A 20,177-nucleotide genomic window follows, 5' to 3' on the forward strand; every position below is an offset into this window, starting at 1 on the left:
AGGATTTTTAAAAACTTACCACAGGGTTAAGAAGGAATTTTTTTGGGATGGCCTTAAATCAGATATTCAAAAGTTTGTGGCAGAATGTTTGGTTTGCCAGCAAAATAAAGTTGAAACAATTAAGACACCGGGTCTATTACAACCTTTATCCATTCCAAGCCAACGTTGGGAGGAGGTTTCAATGGATTTTATCACAGGTTTACCCAAGTCTGAGGGAAAGAGTGTCATCATGGTGGTAGTTGACAGACTTACCAAGTATGCACACTTTTGTGCATTATCACATCCATTTAAAGCCAGTACAGTTTCTACTGCATTTATGGAAACAATTCAAAAGCTACATGGAAACCCAAAGATTATTGTAAGTGACAGAGATCCCATTTTCACTGGAAATTTTTGGACAGAATTATTTTCTTGTCTTGGTACTCAGTTAGCTCATAGCTCATCTTATCATCCTCAATCTGATGGGCAAACTGAGATAGTAAACAAATGTTTGGAAGGATATCTTCGTTGCTTTGTATCTGATAAACAGACACAATGGGTCAAATGGTTGCCTCTGGCTGAATGGTGGTATAACACTTCCTTTCATACAACAACAAAAATGACCCCATTTATGGCACTTTATGGGTATCAACCACCATCCATCACATCATATTTAAGAGAAAATTCTAAGGTTCAGGCAGTGGAACATCACATCGAACATCAACAACAAGTCCTCCAACTCTTAAAGGATAACCTTGTGTTGGCACAGAATAGAATGAAACAACAGGCAGATCAACATCGCAGTGAAAGAAGTTTTGATGTAGGTGATTGGGTATTCCTACGGCTACAACCATATAAGCAAATGTCCCTCAAGCAAGCTAAGAAGGATAATAAATTATCACCAAAGTATTATGGTCCGTACAAGGTGTTGCAAAAGATTGGTACTATGGCATACAAATTGGAGCTTCCTGCAGCTTCTCGATTGCACCCAGTTTTCCATGTTTCATGCTTAAAGAAGGTTATAGGCGACAAGCTCCCAGTTCAAACAATATTGCCAGAACTTGACGAAGAAGGAAAAATTATATTGGAACCGGAAGCAGTTATAGAAACAAGAACTCGACAGCTACGAAATCGATCAATTTCAGAGTACCTTATCAAGTGGAAGAACTTATCCGCTGAAGATTCCACATGGGAGGACGAGAATTTTATGCAGAAGTATCCTGAACTACTCAAGCGTTGAGGACAACACTTTTTTGAAGGAGAGGGGCATGTTGGGTCCCTATAATACTAGTAATTACCCCATTACTATTGTAGTTATACCCCTTATTTATATTGATGTACCCATGTAGTGCCCATATTGTTACTATTGTGCCACATAGAAGCCCACTATTGTTATTGTTGTGCCCTACAATATTATTGTTATGTAGGATTTGATTTTATGTAGGATTTGATTGTATTGGGACCTCTTAGACTCCTATATATAGAAAGGAGGTATTTTCATTTGTATCATCCAATAATTGTTCATTTATGTAATGTAAAGGAGGTTGCCCCCTCGAAGAGGCTGAATTCTAAGGCGTGGATCTCTCTTTTCTATCTTTTTGTGAGCTGGTTTCATAACAGAAGGATTTCCCTTACTCTAGAAAAGGCAAGAATAATCTTATTAGAGTGTGGAAGTGCATCCCTCCTACCCTATGCTGGAATCTATGGCTAGCTAGGAACAATCATGTCTTCAACAGCAAAACGCCTAAACTAGTCAATGTCATAGCAAAAACAATTGCTAACATCTCTGAAGCTGTCAGCGCTAACTTCATAGCCCCTCCAGACCAGACGAGCTGGGCTCAAGAGGAAAGGGATTGGTACAGTAAATTCAACATCAGCCACTCTCAGAGTCCTCCCCTCCAGAACAAAGCACATCAGAAGCCTTCCAACTGGAAACTCAGGGGAACTAAAGAAGAGGTAAGTCAATGGATTCTCAATCAAAATCGCCCCCTTCTTTTCTTCGATGGCGCCTCAAAGAACAACCCCGGAGAAGCAGGAGCAGGAGGCATAATTAAAGACCATAAGGGGATTTCCATATGCAGTTATGAATGGGGACTTGGAAAGGCCTCGAACAACATAGCTGAAGCATACAGTTTATTCCTAGGTACTGAGATCCTCTCCAGACTGGGACTAAGGAACGCCATCATTATTGGGGACTCGGCCATCATCATCTCAGCTATGAGCACAGACAAAGATTTCAACAAAGCAGGCCTCAGCAACATAAGGCAGAGAATTATCGACAACATCAAAAATCTGGGTGAAGTAACCTTAAGGCACGTCCTAAGAGAAAATAACGCTGAGGCGGATTTCTTAGCCAGCAAGGCAGTTAACAGGCAGCAAGGGCAGGTACGCGAGAATGAGAGAATATATGAAAGGGTGATACCATAAGAATTCAAATAGCCAGACAGCATACAAGAACAGCGACCTCGGAATCTGTCATATCAACAGAATCTGTCATATCAGCAATCACTTCATCGGTCACTCATCTTTCGTCTCTCCTTTCCCCCTCTCTCCGCCGTCTTTCTCCCCTCCCATCGATCCCAGAACAACGCACTCTCATTCCTCTAGTGTTCTCCCCTCTGACTCTTCAGGAAGTCATCATTTCAGCTCTTCTGGAGATCGCACTTCGAACCTGAAGCAAGATTTGCTCCCTCTTCTCAGATTCCGCTCTGCCCGAGATCGATACCATATTGATCCTTCTCTCCTCCTGCCTTATCCTCTCGATAGTCCAAACCGGTACTATACTACTCTGATCAGGTCCTCTTTCTCGCTCCATGACATATCAGCCATCTTGTCACATGAGTCTCAGAATCACTCTGCATCGACTCTCTGTTTCAACGCACCGACACTCATTTCGCGTGCAGCAAGATTTTACCTGAAGATCTCAATCACTTCATGAGCAGATCAACTCAGCCTTGGCTCAAGCAAGGAGGGGCACCTCATCAAACTATATATAGAAGCTCAGATCAAAGCGATCACGCACACTTCACCGTTACTGGGCTCCTTCAGTGCGAAATTCTCAGGCGTCGACATTCTCCTGAAGCGGATCGTTCAAATCGGAAACGTGTTCAGCGCTCCTGGATCGAGGTAACCTCCGTTTTAATAATTTCTGTGTTTAAACCCGCTAACAGTTGGATCAACAGTGGCAGCAAAGCTCCTCAGGTCTCTCTGGTCCTCTCCGGCCCTCCCTGTGCAGCTCCGCCTTTCCCTCTTCTGACTTATCCCCTCCCTCTCACAGCTCTCCCCTCTGGTTTCCTTCCCCCATCTGATCTCGGCTCGCCTCCTCATTCACAATTTCCCCAGCTGCAAGTAGCACGAATGGCAGACCAACAGGGTCAAACTTCTGCTCCGGACAAGGCCAGCAATCCCCTTGACAAGATCTTCAACAATAAGGATTGCACCATGTGCAAAACCCACACCTTCATGATCAATCGCCTGACTAAGCAACTCAATGAGCTGAAGGAAGATTATCAAGCAGACAGGAATTCGAAGTGCAAAAAGTTGGAGAAAAGAAAGGCTGAGATAGAAACGCTGAAGGAAAGATGCAGCCACCTGGAGGAGGCCATCGAACACATCCACTCCCTAACTCAGAGCTACCAAGAAGAGGCTTCAACCAAAGCCAGCTTCAGGAAAGACCCACTTCCTGATGAATCCGCCACTCAAAAACTTCCATAAAGATTATGCATTGTAAATTTTGCTGGATAGGTGGCTCCTTCGTTAGGCAATATAGTCGTCTTCATTTTGCTTTCTGTTTAACCAAGAGAAGCAACGAGGAAACAGGGTCTGCGAACCCGCTTTTGATCCTCACCTCTCAGACCTATTTCCCTTATGTACTAGAACTCTGTTTTGTTGGCTTTTATAATATATAAGTACCCGATTCTGTAAAAAAAAAAAAAAATTAAAAAAAAAAAAAAAAAAAAAAAATAGAAATGGCAGCTGGCTCTCAATACTCTGTACACACAACAAAATTATGAAAGGATTATATAAATGGCTTATGATACTTGATAAGTGGGGGTGTCAGAACATTGATAATATTCAAATGAAGCCAGAGACAAATAAAACCAGGACTATTAATTGAAAGGAACCCAAAAACAAAAAAGAATTCACACCTTTATATTGAATCTTTAAAGGTGCCACTGTCTACTATGAAAGGGGCATGTATCTTAGTGGCAGAGCAGGCCATTGGTGAAGGCCAAATTTTGGGTTCAACTCCTAGTCCAGTATCAAATCAGGTAGGCTCAATGCAGCTAGGAAACTGGAGCCAAAAATTGGTTTGCAAAACAGGGGTTAGAGGTAGCAATCCCTATCTTCAATTGAACCATTAAGGGCGTCATTCCTGAAGGGGGCATGTAACTTAGTAGTAGAGCAACATGTCAGCATGTCAGTCGCATTATATTATGCCCACTTGGCCAAAGAGGTATTAGTTTATTTCTTTAAACTTGCAGACAATGCAAACATCAATCATCATAATAGTTATATCAGTGCAATATTTAGCAGCCTGTGTCCAAGCCTTTTTTTTTATGGTGCCAATCCATTTCCGCCATCAAAACAATGATTTAAACACTCCCACGGATTTCCCCAAAATTTTCTCACAAGATTTTGTCTAGAAATTCATGGTGTGGACAAAATTTTGGGGTCATGAGACAACACCCAAAAGTTTTGAATTGCAAATTCTGGGAACATCTAGGGTGGACAGCAGCAAAGTCAAAATTTATGTTTTGTACTGCAGATTCTGCGAACATCCAGAATGGACAGCAACCAAGCTAAAAAATTTATGTTTTGGATTGTAGATTCTGCTAACATCTAGGATGGACAGCAGCAAAGTCAAACAATTTACATTTTGAATTTCAAATTCTGGAAATATACCATAGAAGTCAAACAATTTACATTTTGAATTGCAGATTCTGAAAACATCTAGGATGAACAACCCGGAAAGCACAACAGTATCTCTCTCAACATCAAAGTGCAAAGATTTACCTGGTTGCTTTCCAGATTCCCAGATATTTTAAAAATCTGCAATCCAAATATAAAATGTCCCAAAGACATCATTAGAAATTCTGAAAATATCCAAGAATTTGATAATCACGAATGAATTGCAAATTCTGGAAATTTCTAAAAACATCCTTGGAAATTCCAAAAATATCCAAAAACCGGATAGTCAGGAGTGAATTGCAGATTTTGGAAATGTCCTAGAATCTAATAGTGAGGAAAGAGATCAATTGTTTGACATTAACCTTTCTGCTCCACATAAATTCAGGCACACCCCAACGCTCAAATAGCTGATGAAACTCTCTTCAAAAACATTTCACTCGGGTATTTCTAAATTTAACAAAACTCTGAGTTCGAAAACATTTCACTGGGGTATTTCTAAATTTATCTGCAACGTTGATGTTCTCAATGATGTACAAAACATTATCCTCATTGATCTCTAACTAACTTTCCTATCTATGTAACTGACTTGCCTATTTTTCAAAATACACATGCATCTTAGTGGTTCACTCTCTATTGCCAATGTAAAATTTCTGCTGTTGTGGTCTCAATTTTCTGATGTGTGCATGAAATGAATTCAAGATAGAAAGTTTGTTTCTACCACCCACCAACACCTAAACAAATCCCATCATCTCTACTAACACAACATATAATAAAAGATGCATCATTACAGTAATATTTCAGTCTAGAAAACCTTGTCATGTCTGCCTGGAAGTATATTTTAAAATGGCATTTTGGAGCAATAATTTATGAACACAAGCTAGGGATACCTTTCAGTATAGCCACAACTGGAGATGTTGCAGGAGCCAATTGTTTTTCCCTCTAGTATGGAACTGCAGGAACTGCGGGATAAATGGCAATCAGTCAAAGCCACTGTGAAATCAGACATTATAACATCATCTTATAGCAGCACTAACTTTTCATACTAATATTGTGGAGTTAGGACAATTTTGACACCTTCATAAGCAATACACTTCAAAAGGTAGCAGATATGGGTTTGGGAACAAAAACATTTCCCATTTTCATAGGACTTTAGCGAATGTAGCCAGCGACTCCTTGGGTTCAAACAGTTATGTTGGTAAAACTCAAAACTCAGAAAAGTGCTTGTGCAACATCTACTAAGTAGCTTCTGTGCAAGAAGTTCTTGTTTCAGGCATTTGGATAAAGAACAATGAGGTGGGGAATCTTTGCAGACGACTTGGAGCTAAGAGATTGAGGGTTCTGTTTTAAATTGAGATACATAGACAGAGGTTTCAGTAATAGGGTTGGGTCTTCAGAATATAAACCCATGTCATGATCCATATTTATCAAGGAGTTGTTGGATTTTCTTTGCAACAGATTTTGCATGTTATTATGTTTCTTTTAGCAGTGTATTGATTATACCAAGATGAAGCATTTGAAAGTCTATAATACTATTTTGTGCATGGGTAGGAAATATTGAAGGGGAGATAGGGAATTATGCTCTAAATGTGTTTATATCTGGTGGGGTCTTGAGTGTAAATTGTACACACTACAAAAAATTACATTTCAAGTGGTGTTCAATATTTATAGCATGAACTGTTGCTCATATGTTTAGTCAATATTCGTGTTCCCTCATTTGTATAGGGATTTGAAGAATGAAGAAGTGGGACTTGATCAATGAGTTGGAGGTTGAGGACCCAGAAGGAATGATAGAGTTTTCAGCGGAAGATTTGACATAGACAAAAGTAGCAGGAGACCAAGTCGCGATTATTCCATATTGTCGACTTGAGGATTTTATAAGTGGAGAGCAATTGAGGGAAAGTGCACCTACTCAATTTGTTGCTAAAACTCGACGAATTAAAGATGTGAAGGATATCAAGAAGACAAATTCTTCAACATATCTAGAATATGTTGTGTGAGTCTCTCTCTCTCTCTCTCTCTCTCTCTATATATATATATATATATATATAATTTTGATTTTAAGTTCACTATGTCAAACATGCATAAATATTTTATTTAATTTTTGGTAAATTTTTTATCACCAGATATTGGTGTGCCTATGGTCCAAATCATGTACAATCCAGCAATGTAGCTGAACCTGGATCTACAACTAAAAAACGTCTTCCATGTCACAGCATCAAAGTTGGTTGTCAATGTCACTTTATTATGCGACGACTTGCTCTTAGACCAAATGATGTTGTTCTAATATATACAACATGTAGACATATTGATGACAAAAATGTGATTTGTCATGGAAATGAGGCAAATGACATGCCCAAGAAATTCAATTTTGCGCCACATTTAACAGAGAATATACAAACTATTGTTGAAGATTTGATTCGTGATGGTTTTAATGCTACGATGATCTGGGACAAATTTATCTTTGATTTAAGGTATGGATCTGGTGAGTTCTTCACAGGGGCACCTCGAGATTCTTTCATGACAAGAAAGGATGTGTCAAACATGTACAATAATATCAAGAGGCTAGAGTATGTGAAGCATGAAAGTGATCCAATGAGTGTGGATTGTTGGGTTAGTGAGTGCCCAGAGAGATTTTTCTTCTACCAACAACAAGATGTTGTTAAAAACATCCCTTTCATTATAGGCATACAAGCTAAGTGGATGCTTTCAATGATGGTGAAATACTCACACAACAACATGTTATCAATGAACTCCACTTTTAGCACTAATAAATATGGGGTAAACATATTTACCAAAACTTCATTTATTCAAATTTATTTCAATGTCGTCCTCTTATATGCTTATAATCTTGTTTTATTATTGTAATGCAGTATCAACTGTACACCATAATGACTTTTGATGATCATCACAATGGGATTCCAATGGCATGGGTAATATCATAACGGAATGGTACTCCTGATATTTGTAAATGGATGTCACAATTATTTGCAAATGGGAAAAAGGAAAACCCAGATTGGCATGTCCGAGCTGTCATCACAGATGATGCAGTAGCGGAAATCGAGACATTAAGGTGAACCAGTTTTTTCTTTTTAGAAGAGATAAAAAGCAATAATGTTCAAGGATATTCTATTATAATGTTATATTATTTCAGGACTTGCACAAACTGTACACTATTATTGTGTGTATGGCATGTCCGTAGAGCGTGGTTGAAAAATGTTGGAACTAAAGTCAGGGGAAAGGAAAATAAAGTCTGTATCTTCCGTGCTCTAGGATTGATCATGCATTCGTGTAAAGATGATGCATCTGTGCAACATGAAATTCAAAGTTTCCTTGATGAATTCAAAGAAGAAAGTGTGTTTTTGGATTATTTTGCAACCCACTGGTTAAACAACAACAAATTATGTAAGTTTCTTAAAGTTGCATTTTATCAGTTTATTTTGTAATGGACCATTTTCTATTGTTTCTTCACATCTAATATATGCTTTTTTCCAGATATGTGGGCAAAAGCATATAGGGACTTCCCACATTCCAACTAGGATACTAATAATGCTATCGAATCTTGTCACCGGTATCTAAAGCAAAGGTACTTTTGTGAGAAGAACAATGCGTCTCATAGAAGGGTGGATTGGCTGTTGCACCTGTTATTGAAAAAGGTTGAGTTGTATTATATTCACATGCAATGTCTAAAAAAAGTTGGTTTTGTCCGAGCTTCAAAAACTGAGCAACAAATAAATTTAAGTAAGTGTAAAGCAAAGAATATCCCAGATGAAGATTGTATGGCTGATGGAAACAAGGAAAGTGAGTATTTGGTTCGTAGCCAAACTATGGCAACTCGTGATACATGGTATCATGTCATTTATAAAGGGCTGAACCTAAATTTTTGTATTGCAAATGGGCCCTAAATGGTAATATTTGTAAGCATATTTTAAAAGTTGAGATGGTAGTGACTAGCAATGTTTTGGGGGGCAATGAATTGCCTAATGTCTCTAGGTCTATTATAGAAAGACCTAGATATTTACTTGATTTAAATGAATCATTTGTAATGACCCCAGAAATTGAAATGAACCTTCCACCTTCTCCTTCCACTGATTCAACCATTGTAAGGCCAGATAGCGCCCTAACAATCAATGGGGAAATTAAACTTGTGATTTCATCAACTCATAAGAAATTGAGGGGTTTATTACAAATAACACCCACAACTTTGGAGCAGGCATATGCACTAAATCAATTGGTAGAAAATGTAAGCCAAGACTACAATAATAAGAAATTTGATGTTGTAACTCCATCCAAGGTCACTACCAAGAGGCGACATAGTTTCTTGAGCCCAATAAAAAAAGGGGGCAAACTGTTCCTGCGTTGAAATCAAGAAAAGATGGACCACAGTTTCTAAAGGTTGGACGGTGTCGTGGAAGAAAAAGAAGCATGAATGAACAATTGGAGATTTCTTCTACAAAAGAAATCAATCTGGACCACACATCTAGAAGGGTACAAGGTTCTATTTTACGAAATACTGGTATGGAAATATCAATTGATGTATCATTTTATGTGAAATTCAAAATATCATTATCTTCATCGCCTTCAATGCAATTACATAACAATGTGTTTTTTTTTTTGTTACAGCTGAAGATTCCACATCTCATAATACTTCAAGTTGTCAAGTTCGTTTATTTGATGAGAATAATGTGGATCCAAATATGGGGAGTTCATTGACTCATTTTCCATTTGATTCACCACGTCCACCTCTCCCGTTTGATCATTGAACCCCCTGGTTGTTTCCACCAATTGCACAAAATTCATTCATTGGGCACCCTACCTCAACCCATAACATTTTGGTTCCACACCCTAGGGTGATACCCCCTATTGTAGAACCAGTCGGATTGTATCGCCGCTTGCACTCTATACCTTGTTCATTTATGACATCCAACATGCCTCAATCCATTGCCCTGGAACTACACAACTATTACACACTTCCAATCAACAATTTACCTACAGTTGCTCCATATACAGAGAAGGGACAATCTACTTACATGCCTTCAAACTTTATGGTAAGAAAAGTTGGTTGATGAAAATGTTATAACTTTCATGAATGAAATTTTGTGTGAATGAAAACCTCTATTTAAATTTTAAGTGAACCTATATTTGTAATTTGTTTTTTGATGGATTAACTAAAAACATTTGACAACATTCTTCTCAATTTGTTTTACAGGAAATAACGGGTGAAGAGAACAATCAAACTGCTAGCAATCAATGGCAAGATGACAAATATTCGAGTTGATGAGTATTCCTGGATATAATATGGGCATAGCCCTATAAAGGGCTCTCCTGATCCAAGAACATGTTGTGTGCATGATGGGTTGAACATGTTTTTGAATATGTACAACATTATGTAATTTCAATTTTGTACGGTTATCGTATTGAGCTATTGAAATCTTTTGTTGAACTCAAAGCATATAAAATCTCAGTGTAAATGTTGGCTGAACTCTGACAAACTCCAGAAAATGGTTATTTGCCTTTTCGCTACTATAAGCTTAATACATCCTTTTTGGATAACAGTATAGTGTATTGTACATAAAGGCAGAATTGGAACTCTTATATATCAGACCGTCTCATTACTGTAGATGTTATTTTGGCTTGCTGCTTTAATACAAAATGAATTGCTGTGAAAATTTGTGAAGATTTGTCTTTTGTGAAAATTGGTGAAAATTATTGACATGCTCAAAGTTAATCCTTTGGTGTCTGGAAATGATTGAAAATTGTGGAGTTGGAACCCATCTATGCATACTCAATGCTATGTCTTTCAAGTCCAATGTGTCATGACTCATGAAGGAAGGATGGACCTAGCAGGATAAAAACAATTATTGTAGAGCTATGTTGCAGGATATGTACCCCCTGCATATCAGCCACATTTCGGTACAAAAACTCCAAAACACGACTGAAACACGCCTAAAATACATTTCAGTGGGGCTGAAAAAAGTATCTTATTGCTTATTACTTTTGGAGTAAAAACTGCGTGACTAGAATTTTGGATCTGAAATAAAAAGATATCTTTTAAATCGTGAATCTATATTCTAAACCATAATGTTAAAACTGAAAATTTCACTATTTACTAATTTGAGGGGTCACATTTCCATCACCTTTCCGTTTCAAATTCAAGTTTCCATTTCCCCATATCATGCAACTTAGTTATAGAGGTATTCCTGCTTCACCAAATTTCGTCATCCAACATTTCCCTTGGTCGTCCATGGCCACATAGTAGGTGTATTGTCTCTTCCATCTTATTTAGAGAGATCCAATTCTGCCATTAGGAGACAGTCCACATATGGTGAAGAAGGAATCTAAACCCCTTCAGCCATTACTTCCCTTCTAAACTTATTGGCATCCTCTAATTTAAAATGACCATACTCAAAAAATTCTCTCTCTTCTTGCAAAATAGTATACCATCTAATACTTTGTTTGGAGACAAAGTTTAGTCCAATTCCTAGCCTGTCCATTTTTTGGTTGGCAATGGCTAGGAGGCCAAAAATTTTGGCTCAAACAAAGGGTGTTAGAGCTAGCAATCTACACAATTCATTGGTTGAGTTAATGCCTTTCTTGAAAAGCCTTAAGGCTGAGACCTAGGGAGACTCGAACAACAGCTTGCCCTCAAACTTCACAAGAGGGGACCACCACAGCTGGTGATCATTAAATGACATGCCATATTTGAGAAACTAATCCTTCTAGGAAAGAAAAATCTTAACAGCCTCACAAGCCTTCCAAATGCTCTTCAAACCACAGTTCATCTCGTTATCAGTTACCACAAGTGAAATTGACGACAATGGTCCTCAAAAATATGCCTTTAGCAATTTCCCATTAGGCTGCAAGCTCAAGAACTTGGGCTAAATTTATTTTTTATTCTCACATCATCTTTTTGCATACGATTGTGGAGCAGTTTTGTTAATATAAGTCAACTAAGGGCCATTCAACACGGAGCAATAGGATTGAACTCAAACAGAACCTACAACATTTAACATTAATTATCTTAAGGCTCGTTGCACTTCACCTGCACATAAATTTCTACAGAACAGAGTAACATTAATTATCTTAAGGCGCGTTGCACTTCACCTGCACATAAATTTCTACAGAACGTGCCTGCATTGAAAACACTCCAGTCAACATAGAAAATAGAAAAATATGAAAAGACAGTGAAAAGGAGCCAGAAATGGTATACCCATCTGCCCAATGTGAATATAACAGTGTTTCAGTTCTCTAAAAATGCATTGAAGCAAGTGTAGCAGAGAGAATATATAGGGGAGGAGGCCGTCTAAAAAGGGGTAGCAGATCGAGAGTGAACCAAGACGAGGAGAGAAATGAGCAGGAAGGTGGGGTGAAGCAATGGAAGAAGCAAGTGGGTTCCTCCATGAATTATGGTCTGCAGGTCAGGATTACCCCACATTGTTTGAAAAAGGTGAGTTTCCCCATATTTCTTTTGAATTCTTTTTCATTTTGACCATTTTTCATCACTTCCCAGGCCTCCATAATGATATCGCTTGCTTAAACATTGGGAGTTACAGATCATAGGCCCAAGGATCCATGCTTGCTGACTTACTATTTACATTTCCATTTCTACCCATTTGCAGTTGCCCTTTTTGCTTGGTTTCCCTGCATTTTTAATGGCCTTGGAACTGTAAACTGTTAGTGTATGTGGAGATTTTGGATTAGATCAAATAGGGAATGGTGGTTCTAACTTCTAAGTTAGCTTAGAACACTGTGTTCTCTGACTGCAATTTAATTCTGTTGAAGAGCATTGCCATCATCATGGGGAGGGGTTGGTGGTTCAGTTATGCCAAGTAAGGTTTCTGATCAGTTGGGTTTTTGTGCCAGAATATTTATTGGAATGAAAAGAACCTAGATGATCCTAACGGTGTTATGGCCAATAACCCAACTGCCCAAAATTCAGTGACAGTTGAAACTGATCTCGCCTTGCAGATTGTTTGAGCCATGCTAGGATTGGATAGTGCTACTTTGAAAGATGATTTATGATTTCATGTTTGTTATTGCAACTAAAATCCTTCGTAGCCTTCTTTTCAGGGGAGGAATCAAACAATTTCCATTATGATGAGGTGGCGAAAGGAAACAAATCAAATTTTGATGTCAGAGGACCTGATAGTGAGAGTAAACAAGGAATTTGTGTTTCTGAAACCCATCTTATAGGTGCCATGAACTCACTAGAAGTACGTAAAGAGAGTGATGTTCTAAAACCAAAGCAATTTGAGCCTGCCGATACTAGTATTGTTCCTATAAGTCTGAAAGCTGAACAACCCTATTATTCAGAAAGAGCAATCTGTGTGCATAATGACTCAGATAGCAAGGAACAAAACATTGTCTATGTAGGAAACAAAAACATAAATGATGTTCCTGTGATGGAGGGTTGGCCTCTGCGTATTTCCACCAAGTGTGTTGAAATATTGGCTGAGAACAAATCTTTGGTTCCTCCAAATGCAAAATCTGAAAGTAATGCTTCTGCTAGTGGTTCACCACCTCCACCCTTCCCTCCACTACCCAAGTCTCCTTCTGAGTCATGGCTTTGGCGTGCCATGCCTTGGACTCCCTCACCAAATTCACAAATGTCAAGTTTATCATGATTACGAAGTCCTCTTGGAAAGCAGCAACAAGGTCTAGAGGCATCCATTGCTGATCCAAAGTGGGAAACCATTGTGAAGTCAACCTATACACAACCTAGACACCTGCGTTTTTTAGAGGTATGCTAATCAAGCTCATTCCAAATTGTGACATTTAACCTTGATATTTTTCTGCTTTGGGCTTTTTTTGTTCTTGAATTTTTGAGTTAAAGAATGCACTCAAAATTTTGAAAGTTTGCAGCTGCCCCCTAGAATTCTCAAACAACACTTAAACTCAAGCAAAGAGTACATGCTACAATATCAGTTCTCTAAATTGTTTTGTGCTTCATGTTTCCAGGAACTTAATCGCCAGGCATCACCTAGCAGTTTGCGTGGCAATCGACCGCAATCTTGAGCTGATTATTAATTTTTTATGGCAGAATCATCATCTCCTTGCAGTTATAGTTGTCTTTTTATGTCCATGAAAGTGAATAAAATCAGCCTTTCCAAGGTTGTTTGGAAAGCCATCTCACAGAGTCTCTAATCAGGGAGTCAGCTGGTTCGTATAGGATGGTGACAAGGTGCAACAGGTGGAAGTCATAACTAGTAAAGTCCTATTCACACTAAGAATATATTAGATTTGTTTTCACATGTGAAGTCTAACCTTAGATCACTTTCCTGCAGAACGATCTGGTTACTGTTATACCTTTTCGGCTATATTATGTATCAAGAGTTATCTATTCTTCAAAAACAAGCTATAATAGCAGTTCCATGGCTATTTGTGTTGTGAGCCTCCTCCAAGTGAGACACCCATTGCTTTGGAAAGTAGAGTTTGTGATGGAGTTTTTCAAATGTCATTGTAATTTGTAGCATATTTCACTATATTTATACAAAATTGTATTCTTTTAGTATATGCTTGGGAAGATAAGGCCTGTAAAGCACCATGGTTTTTCAACGAGTTTTTTTTTGTAAAGTTTGATCTGTGTAACTAGCTATACGGCTAAGCGGTTATCTTGTCTATGGAGGATATTGGCAGCTTAATGGATCCTTGTTCTTCAATCAGTGAGGAGGAGGAAAGACAGTATTATTGTAAAAGTTGCAATTATTATGGACATTACATAGATAACAACCCATATACCAAAGAGGGTCCAGAAAGCATTACATTGGATTTAAATCTAATGAACAAAAGCTCTAATATCATACTAATCTGGTCTCTGGGTGTACCATAATTTAATTCATTTAGTAAATGAACTGATTTAATCTGTTATGATTGTGAAAATAGGTCTAGAAGCCATTACACTGAAACATTCTAGATTTAAAATCTAATGAATAAAATTTCTAATATCACACTAATTTGGTTTCTGGATGCACCATAATTTAGTTCATTTAGTAAATGAACTGATATAATCTGTTATGATTGTGAAAACATAGTGATGTCATATGTAAACTAGCCTTGGCTCCAAAAAACCATGAGCACAGGCCATCTCTAGGCCATTCACACAACCAATTTTACATCTCTATAGAAACATAGCTATACAATTATTCATAAGGCTTCAGGATATATGAATTAATCAAGCTTCTCACTGCTAGACTCTAATTAACATATAATATAGAAATAACCTTGACACCTTGATATAAATGAAAGTGATGCTTGTGATAATAGTACATGGGCTCCATAACATAGTATTCCACCTCTTTATGAATTACACAGGATCTAAAGATGAATTATATGGTACAACGAGTAATCCTCCTTTTAGATATATTATTTGACTTGGTCGGTGAGTTATTAATCCCCATTTTAGATATATTATTTGACTTGGTCAAATGTAAAGTGATATTCATTTTAAACTTGGATGTCTTAAGAGAGCTTCGAACTCATTGTAACGTTTCTTTGAAAACGACTCTGCTTTACTTACTAGTTTGGATGTGAAAGATGCATGTACATCAGGGTAACGGAACGCTGTAAAGGTTACCTAAATTGCCATTGAGCAGGTAGTGGTGTTCAAGTACTTGAGCTCTGAACAGTTTAGGGTTGTTGCTAGTTTTGGGTTGTTACAAGTGGTAACATTGATTAGTTTTGGCATGCTATTGAAGGGTTCTTTCCATATTGTGTGGATACTGAATGGAGCATTGTTCTAAATGTTTGATAACCTACTCTGTTCCATCAGGATTCTTGTAGTTGTTGTGTATATGTTAATAAGCATGGTATTTTGTTACATCTTTCTTCGTTACACTTTGATGAATATGGATGGTGATGACGCACTTCCCTGTTATGGTTTATGGCATACTTTTATGGTCGCACATCACCGTTGATTCTGGTGTAAAGTCAATAGTGAGTGTTCTTGATTAGACGATGAGCTATGGCCATTAGCTGAGTTAGACCTATGGTAACGAGATGGCCAATATTATGGGGCATTATGCTTTAACTTTCTAGTTGTTATTGTTGGTGTCATTCTTGCAAATTCCAAAGCCTTAGTTTTTGGTTCCGGTGCTGGAAACATGGGACACTAGACTCTAGAGCATTTCTTGTTCATGTAAGAAAGGTGTCCTAGTTGGAAGATTAGTGTGGGTGTGACGAACAAGGGACATGTCAAGAAAAACAAATGTCAAGAAAATGGGGGATTAAGCTTTTTGAAGCAGAATTTATCATTATGATTTTGACAAAGTTTAGGGACTCCATATTTTTAATCTTTTAGGCAATTTTGAAAGATGAGCGTTTCTCCACTTGTGTTCTTTATTTATTAAGATTATGGCATCTTCAAAGGCATCATGGGCACGTAGGGCTTCATTGATATATGCGTACATTGCATCATTCTAGGGCAAACCATGTACCTAAGAAAATTCACTTCATACTAGGTTAGAGTTTGTCATTATTATGCATCAATGTTCCTAGGAGGGTTTCATGGTATGAAATTCTTCATCTCACATTAGATCATGCATCAACTATTTCCGGCTTGTCATCATATAGATATGGATATAGCTAGGGTTTGCATCAGAAATGACTTTTACTCTTAAATGTTGTGAAAACCAACAAACCAGATGTAAATAACCCTATTTTGTTACTTTCATTTATTCCCATGGCATCCATCCAGGTGGAAATCAAGACGATATTAAAATTAAAATTAAATTCAAACAGAGCTACAATAATCTTCGTTGAACCACTAGTAGGTTAAGAATAATTAGTTCACCTCAAATATAATGTATATAATTGGACACGTGAATTCAGTTATAACATGAGTGGACATCTAAGGTGAATGATATTACAAAACGAAAAAAAAGAAAGTACATTAACGAGTTCTTTACTGAAAGAACCACAGTATGAGAATCCCAAGAAAAATGACAACCATGGTGTATACACATAGTCGAGACCTATACTGACGCTGATCAATGTTTGCCAGTGGAATGAACGATGATCCTGAATCATCTCTGGCACCTGCATCTACACTTGAGATTGCTCCAACCATTAGATCAGTAGACATTTTATGGATCTCCGCAAGGTGCTTTATCGTAAAAGAATTAAATCGAGCACTCCAGATTTTTGCCTCTCTGTAGAGGGGCTTCAAATTGTCTGCACGAAAATTGTAGATGCCTTCCATGTGATTACAGATTAAATCTGAGTTTGTCAGCACTGTTATGTAATTCACCCCATTGTGTTTTGCCTCTTTTAACCCCGCAACAAGTGTAATGTAGTATGCTTTGTTATTGGTTGTCTTTCCCTGCACTTCCCATATTCTATAAACCACATGATTTTTTGCCCCATTGTGAAGGACAAATTTTAAAGATGCTCGACCCGGATTTGGGCGGCGTGATACTTCAATGCACAGTGTCCACTTTTCCACCATTCCGTGAGCTTAGAAGCACTGCATAGTGACAACAACAAAATAGATTCATGTTAGAATTCTTTAATATGACAAAATATCCTGATTGAAATTGATTATTTTTATGCTACCTCAAGTTTGAATGCACATCCTTGAAAAATAATAGAAAATCAAATATCAGTGATAATACTTTGGGCATAAAGAGTTAATAATGCATGCATGCTCATGAAAATGAGGATGTAGCATGACAAGAAGAAATGAATCATTTAAGACAAACCTTGTCATGCTATCAAGGATTCTAAGGATTTCAAAATATCATCTTTTAGTAAGATTGACTAAATAAACCCTAGAAAATGGTTTTTCCTGTTACATTTTCAAAAACATTGTTATATCCAGCGATTCCAATTGCAGTTCACTGTTAGTGTTTTCCAGAGCTATTGCTCACATCTTGAAAGAGGGATTTCATTGGGTGGAGGGTTCCAAATAGAGAGAATACTCCTGTGCTATTCCAGATCACCATCAACAAGAGGCAATATCCAGGAAGTCAAATCATGTGTGCTAAATGTTTCCAATCTATGAAGTAACTCGCAGGTGTCCACTCATCGATTTCCAGCCCTTGCTTCTTTCCACTGCCATACTGAAATTCTTCTATCGGCCATCTTGTCCACTGCTTTGATACCATGAAGGTGGCACAGCCAGGGGTTGCCAAAGCAACAACTGAAACCGTGTTCAGAGTGCACGACAATACCATCCACAAACAAGAACAAAGAAAGAACAATTCCCTTTCTTCCCCAACAACACATAAGAGCTTAGAGAAATTTGAAATTCATATTATCACTAAAACTATCCAAGATTCTCCTACCTACAAGGATAGGGTACCACTACTTTTATATTCTACATGCTCAACTAATAATAACATTAATACTCTTTTTTTTTTTTCCAAATTAGATGCTCCTGCATTATGGAACAATCATTTAAAGTGACATAAATAAGGAGCTTTTCTTTACCGTATGCTTAGCGCATAGCAGCATGCTTAACAGCCTCCTTGAATACCTGCTGAAAACTTAAAAAGTGTACATGAATCCATCTCAATTACTTGCCAGTGAAAAGTGATCATTAATACAATTTTATCTTGTAAGTGAAAAGTGACCCTTAATACAGTTTTTAACTTGTAGTTGCTTGAAGTACAAACTTATTACGTTTGATATTTTGTTTATAGAATGATATGTAAGTAAATACACTTAAAGTTAAGCTGGAAGTGAGAAATGGATCGTTCAATCTTCGAAAGTCCTCAACATTAGATTGATCAGATATCTTTTAATTATTCGTGTGTCTATGAACAGATGGGGATGGCAGGTGCATTAGAGACACTTTGCGGACAAGCATATGGAGCAAAGCAATATCATTTGCTTGGGATTCAACTGCAGAGAGCAATTGTTGCTCTTTATTGTGTGAGCATACCAATTGCTGTGATACGGGCATATATGGGACACATTCTTGTAGCCCTTGGCCAAGACCCTTTAATATCTTTTGAAGCAGGGAACTTTGCAAGATGGATGATTCCTAGCTTGTTTGCTATTGCGGCTCTACAACCCCTAGTGAAATTTCTTCAATCACAAGGTGTTGTCTTTCCGATGATGTTAAGCAGTTCAATAACTCTTTGTTTCCATGTTCCCGTTTGTTGGATATTGGTGTTCAAAGTTGGATTAGGTAATAAAGGGGCTGCGCTTGCAAACAACATTTCCAACTGCGTAAATGTGGCACTTCTATCAATTTATGTTAAATTTTCCCCTGCATGCAAGAAGACATGGACATCCTTCTCAAGGGAAGCTTTATATGACATTACAAACTTTCTTAAGCTTGCTATTCCATCTGTAGTAATGCTTTGGTAAATGAGTCCTTTCCCTTTTGTTGCAGAGTGTATGTAGTTGATTGCTAAAAAAAATTAGGCATTGCTTCAGTCCCATATACCGTTTTTCTTATTCTACTTCAGGGTGTTCAAATTTTTAAATGATCTCCATTAGGAATAATTTTATGTTTTATACTCTACTCGACATTGTTAATTATGCTATTAACACTATGCAGTCGACCTTAAGTACTTTACAATCACAGCTGCGAACTTTAAATTGTAAACAGACTTGTAATAAATGTTCGTCTTCAACCTGTAAGTCTCAAACAAACTTGTGATATTTGCTGTGGCGAATTTTATATTTCAAATGTTCGTATTAAAACTGTAAATCTGAAACAAACTTGTCATACATAAATAAGGAGAATCTTAAGCACTATGTATATACATTGTTTAGTTCACCTTAAACATTGTATATATACACTGTAGCGAACTTTAAATTGCAATCTTTGGTACTATTTATTCACTGTGCAGTTCACCTTACGCCTGGGGGCACACAGCCTGAGCAGACGTGCGAGGTTTGGCTAGTTTTTAAACTTATCCATTGAAATCAATTATGGCCTTGGTAAAGGAAAACTACATCTTCCGTTAAAAAACCACGTATTATAATCTTTCTCCATTTTTGAATTTTGAATTTAATTGTTTATGCTACAGTGAAATTCATAAACAATTTTCATCTGAAAATGGAAATTCATAAACAAATTTCTTGTGAAAACCATCGACTGGTTTCATAGGGTTCGAACAGTTCAATTCTGACAAGCCGAAGGGTTTTTCCCAGCGTGCATAAATTCATAAATTCGTCTGAATTTTCTGTAAGCACAGAGGTTAATTTACTTCATGCTTGAGGGCGCACAGAATGCCTGGATTGAGCACCGTGAGCGGACCTGCGAGGTGGGTGAGCGAGCAGCGTGAGCGCGGGCGGTGTATGCTCGAGACGGGTTGCAGAGGCAGAGCAGCGTCGACGGG

At 37.7% G+C, this 20,177-nt stretch overlaps 1 pseudogene; it reads left to right on the forward strand.

The window, feature by feature from the left end:
* Positions 1-18,648: 18,648 nt before the first annotated feature.
* Positions 18,649-19,197, forward strand: LOC149241164 (protein DETOXIFICATION 16 pseudogene; annotated as a pseudogene).
* The last annotated feature ends 980 nt before the right edge of the window (positions 19,198-20,177 follow it).

This window comes from Pinus tabuliformis, chromosome 8 (assembly GCF_031772625.1).
Source record: "Pinus tabuliformis cultivar Carrire ecotype Pingquan chromosome 8, CPIR1, whole genome shotgun sequence".
Lineage (NCBI taxonomy): Eukaryota > Viridiplantae > Streptophyta > Pinopsida > Pinales > Pinaceae > Pinus > Pinus tabuliformis.